Source organism: Mesoplodon densirostris, chromosome 3 (assembly GCF_025265405.1).
Source record: "Mesoplodon densirostris isolate mMesDen1 chromosome 3, mMesDen1 primary haplotype, whole genome shotgun sequence".
Taxonomy (NCBI): domain Eukaryota; kingdom Metazoa; phylum Chordata; class Mammalia; order Artiodactyla; family Ziphiidae; genus Mesoplodon; species Mesoplodon densirostris.
Genome location: NC_082663.1, coordinates 144,142,517 through 144,148,208, shown reverse-complemented (window position 1 = coordinate 144,148,208; position 5,692 = coordinate 144,142,517). Strand labels below are relative to the sequence as shown.

Here is a 5,692-nt window from a genome sequence, read left to right as displayed (position 1 = left end):
CTAGGGTTAGTCATTTCCTAGAGATAATAAACAACTTGCCTATGAATGTACCTTTCATGTGCAAACCAAGCAATCCTGAGTTCACACTCCAACCACCTCTTTTATTGGGCTCTTGCACTCAGGGCCACTATCCACCTGACCTAATCAACTCAAGCCCAGGTATTGGACAACTTGGGGCAGCACCTATGCCCAGAGACTTCTGAAAGTACTCAAACTAGCCAATTCCAAGTCTTTTTACCTGGCCTCACCTGTTTCCTCCTAAGGGAAACACAATAAAGTCTCCTACCCACACTTCCCCCTTCCCTCTTCCTCTGGCTGACCCTGGTGCATCCATGTGTGGCCTCACATGGCTTGGCATGAACCCCTCCCTCTGGGAACTTGGAGTAATAAACTGTCTTTTCAATGGAAATCATCTCCTGATCTATTGGTCTTACTATAAGTCAAGCTTTCTAAAATACATTTTTATTTTATTATTTTATTTTATTTATTTTGCCTTGCTGGGCAGCTTGTGGGATCTTAGTTCCCTGACCAGGGATCAAACCTCGGACCATGGCAATGAAAGCACGGGGTCCTAACCACTGAACCGCCAGGGAATTCCCCCTAAAATACACTATTTTAAAACACAAGGGGCGGGGATTCTACCTCTAGTAAGAACGACAGTAAAGTCCCATGGTGCAGGGTATGGTTTGGGGAGGGGTAAAGAAATGGGACCAGTAATTCAATCTACCACACTTGTTACTACTCCTTTTTGTTACTATTTACTCTTGTTACTACTTCTCTTGTACTCCTCACTGTACTACAAGCTTCCAAGGGCAGGAACTGGCAGAATTCTCTGTGTTTTCCAAAGCTTAGCATAGCACCTAGAACGTAAGCACTCCATGAATGTATATCAAACAAATCAATTAATAATAGGAAACCCAATATTCTGGCACCCTGATAGACTTGGATAAGGTGGTGTTGCTTCCCAGACAGCTGAGAAACTGTCCTGGTTCCACAGCTGGGCACTTTGACCCAGATTTGGAAAGAGAGGAAAAGGGTATGTTTTCATGCATAGCTTCCGCCCTCTCTCATTTTCTCAAAATCTCTGCTTGACATTCAATCATTGTGGAATGTCGAGGTCCCCATGCGGCATTTGTCTGACATGCTGTGAAAGGGCGTTTTAAACATCTTTATTTCGGGATTTTGACAGCATCGCCTTCACACCCATCAACTCCCTCCACTCAATCTGTTCCCACAAGGGCAGAGACGTTTCTACTTATCTTTGTGTTGACCGAGAGTTGCAGATGCCTATTTTGTCTTGCAGATATTTTGTCTTTTTTTTCTCACCAGCTTCAAAATATTCTAACAACTCACATTCCAAGATTCGCATCTATCCTAAGGTTCCCTGGCCCTGAAATGGTTTATGCAAATCTTGAAAGCATTCCTACTTTAAGAGGAGAAAAATGGCTCTTTAATCTGGACAACACAATGTTGCTTGTGGGTAGAGATGGAAAATGTAGATCATCCATGGCGAACGTGTATTGATAACCAAATATTTTCTGAAAATCTCCAATATTCTTCCTCTATTTCCTTTATTAAACTCTAACTTGGGGGGCATTTTGATACCCAGAATTAATTAAAAATTTGGCAATAGACTAGGTAACTTGTTCTTCTAACATTTTATTTTATTTTATTTATTTATTTATTTATTTTTTTGCGTCACACGGGCCTCTCACTGTTGTGGCCTCTCCCGTTGTGGAGCACAGGCTCCGGACGCACAGGCTCAGCGGCCACGGCTCACGGGCCCAGCTGCTCCACGGCATGTGGGATTTCCCAGACCGGGGCACGAACCCGCGTCCCCTGCATCGGCAGGCGGACTCTCAACCACTGCGCCACCAGGGAAGCCCTAACATTTTATTTTATAAATGTCCAAACCTATAGAAAAATTACAAGAACAGTACAATGAACCTCCACAAACACTTTACCTAGACTCTCCAATTATTAACATTTTCCATGTTATTTTCATCTCCCTATGTCTCTGTCTTTATATGTATATACATTTACACACATTATTTTTCACAGTTTCATTGACATATAACATTGTATAAGTTTCAGGTGTACAACATGATGATTTGATATATGTATATATATATTTTTTATTTTTTTGAAGTACAGTTGATTTACAATGTCGTGTTAGTTTCAGGTGTACAGCATAGTGATTCAGTTATACATATATACATATTTATGTATACACACATATATATATATAATATTTTTCACATTCTTTTCCCTTATAGGTTGTTACAAAATATTGAGTATAGTTCCCTTTGCTAGACAGTAGGTCCTTGTTTGTTGACATATGTATGTATTGTGAAATGATTACCATAGTAAGTTTAGTTAACATTCATCATTGCACATAGTTCAAAAATCTTTTTCTTGTGAAGATAACTTTTAAGATCTGCTCCCTAAGGTTTTTTTTTTCCTTAAAATTAAAAAAAAATCAGCTTTAACTTCTTCACATCTCATTTTCTCTACTTGTAATACGTAGTGAGGAGAGGTGGGACAGCTCTTACCTCACAAGATTGTTGTAAGGATTGAACAAAATAACCCACAGAAAAGGCTTTGTCTAGTGTCTGGCATACAGTGTGTGCTCACCAAATATTATAATCATTCCCCATACCCTGTCACGCACGGTGCCCTGCAAGTAGTAAATCCCTCAATTGTTAAATGACAAATAAAATCAAGAATTTCAATAGAATATTTTAATATATGGTAACACTCATAGTGGTCCCAGGTTATCAATAGGGCAGACCATTACCAGGGACATAAGTTTTTTTTTTTTTTTTTTTTTTGCGGTACGCGGACCTCTCACCGTTGTGGCCTCTCCCGTTGCGGAGCACAGGCTCTGGACGCTCAGGCTCAGTGGCCATGGCTCACGGGCCCAGCCGCTCCATGGCATGTGGGATCTTCCTGGACCGGGGCACGAACCCGCGTCCCCTGCATTGGCAGGTGGACGCTCAACCACTGCGCCACCAGGGAAGCCCGACCCTGATTCTATTGAACAGCGCAGGTTGAGTACTTTGTAGAATGCCCCTCAGTTTGGCTTTGTCTGATGTTTCCTCCTGATTAATGCCATTTTGGTGTGAAAGTTGTGGAAGTGGTGTTGTGCTCACCTCTGGGCATGGCTGGGGACTTTTTGGCTCTAGTGTGCACTTGGATTTTGCCTCACATGGATAAAAAGAAAATGGTGCTAGTTTAACAACGAACCCAAAGAGTGCTATCTGGGAAGTTTATTGGATTGTGGGTTTGGTAATCTGTGTGGAACATTTAACCCAGTGACTCTCGACCTGGGGTGCCTTTTCTCCTTGGAGAGTTTGACAAATCTGGAGATATTTTTAATTGTCGTGAATGGGGTCAGAGGGGGCTACTGCCATCTAGTGGGTGGAGGCCAGGGATGCTTGTGAACTTCCTATAATGCGCAGCACGGCCCCCACTGCAAAGAAGGATCTGGACCCAACTGTGCAGAGGTTGAGAAACCCCGGTCTCTGTTTATATGAAACCTACAGAGCTGTCATGCCCCCAGAAAGGCCCAGGTGTTGGTACTATTCCATGAGATTCAGGTTTAGTAAAAATACAGCCACTGGCCGATGAACTCACAAGTGTAGGTAGTGTTCTACATGAGGGGCAAGTTTTTCCGCTAACACCGCAAGGGTCTCTGGCCCAATGAGTGGAGTTTGATAGTAATACTTGCTACAAATGTATGATTTTAATGTACGAAAGCTTTAAGGAGAGATGAAAACATTTTAAACATGGCCTGTGTTTTCTTCTGCTTTTCTCCATGATTTCTTAATCTTGGACCTCTCAGGAATTATTTGGCCTTTCTGTTTTCAGACTAACTTGATGTATCCTGCTGTACGATCCTAAAAAAGGAGCTCACTCAGTGGGTCTGATTTGGTGGATGCTTGCCTGGGAAGTTGTGCGCATGCGTGGCACCATCTCCCGTGAACACCGATGGGAGGTCATGCCTGATTTCTACTTCAACAGAGATCCTGAAGAGATTGAAAAGGAAGAGCAGGTGGGAGCTGTGAAGGCTGTGACCAAGGAGGAATTTCAGGGTGAATGGACTGCCCCACCTCCTGAGTTCACTGTTACTCAGCCTGAGGTGGCGGATTGGTCCGAAGTTGTGCAGGTGCCCTCTGTGCCCCACTGAAGGCTGGTCTGCACCTCCCACTGCTCAGGCCACTGAATGGGTAGGAACAACCACTGAGTGGTCTTAAGCTGCTCTTCCACAAACTCTTAAAATGGAAGTAGGTTGACGGAAAATAAACAGTTTCTTAAAAAAAAACAAACAAAAAATACTGAAGGTTGGAGCATGGGGGCTGTATGCCTGTGGGTGGAGAGAATTCTAGAGGACCGAGGATGGGATTTGAACTCAAACAGGAAACAATAGGGAGGAAGAAGCAAATGAAAACCTATTAAAAAGTCAACACTGAGATATTCCAAAATCAGATATTCCAAAATTTCCATAAGTCAGATATTGTAAAGCAAGTCATTCATTTGTTCATTTATCCGTTCCTTCAATAATATGTATTGTGTACCTACTATGGGCCAGGTACTTTCTAGATGTCTGAGCTACAGGAGTGAATAAACAAAGCTCCCATCCTCAAGGGGTTTCAATTCGAGTGGAGGGTGGTGGATAATAAACATGAGACATAGAGACTTCCCTGGTGGTCCAGTGGTTAAGACTCAATGCCCCCAGTGCAGGGGAACTAGATTGGTCAGGGAACTAGATCCCACATGCCACAACTAAGACCCAGTGCAGCCAAAGTAAATAAATAAATATGAAAACCTCTCGAGACATAAAGTATGTTAAAAGGTGGTAAAACAAGGTCCAAAAGGATACATGCACCCCAATGTTCATTGCAGCACTGTTTACAATAGCCAAGACATGGAAGCAACCTAAATGTCCATCGACAGAGGAATGGATAAAGAAGATGTGGTACCTATATACAATGGAATATTACTCAGCCATAAAAAAAGAACAAAATAATGCCATTTGCAGCAACAAGGATCGACCTAGAGATTGTCATACTGAGGGAAGTAAGTCAGACAGAGAAAGTGAAATATCGTATGATATTGTTTATATATGGAATCTAAAAAAATGATACAAATGAACTTATTTACAAAACAGAAACAGACTCACAGACTTAGAGAATGAACTTACGGTTATGGCAGCGGGGGAGGGGAGGGGTGGGGTGGGGGGAGGGATAGTTAGGGAGTATGAGATTGACATGTACACACTGTTGTACTTAAAATGGATAACCAGGGATTTCCCTGGTCGCTCAGTGGTTAAGAATCTGCCTGCCAATGCAGGGGACACGGGTTTGATCCCTGGTCTGGGAAGATCCCACATGCTGCGGAGTAACTAAGCCCGTGCACCACAGTTACTGAGTCTGTAAGCCACAACTACTGAGGCTGCATGCCACAACTACTGAAGCCCGCACCTAGAGCTCGTGCTCTGCAACAAGAGAAGCCACCACAATGAGAAGCCTGTGCACTGCAACGAAGACCCAATGCAGCCAAAAATAAATTAAAAAAATAAAAAATATATAAAATGGGTAACCAACAAGGACCTACTGTATAGTACAGGGAACTCTGCTCAATATTATATAACAACTTAAATGGGAAAAGAATTTGAAAAAGAATAGATACA

The 5,692-nt window shown here is 42.6% G+C and overlaps 1 non-coding gene across 1 annotated transcript; it reads left to right on the top strand.

The window, feature by feature from the left end:
• Positions 1 to 3,575: 3,575 nt before the first annotated feature.
• Positions 3,576 to 3,737, top strand: LOC132487282 (small nucleolar RNA SNORA62/SNORA6 family). Its single transcript, XR_009531572.1, has one exon. It is a non-coding gene; the product is annotated as a small nucleolar RNA SNORA62/SNORA6 family (small nucleolar RNA).
• Positions 3,738 to 5,692: the final 1,955 nt, after the last annotated feature.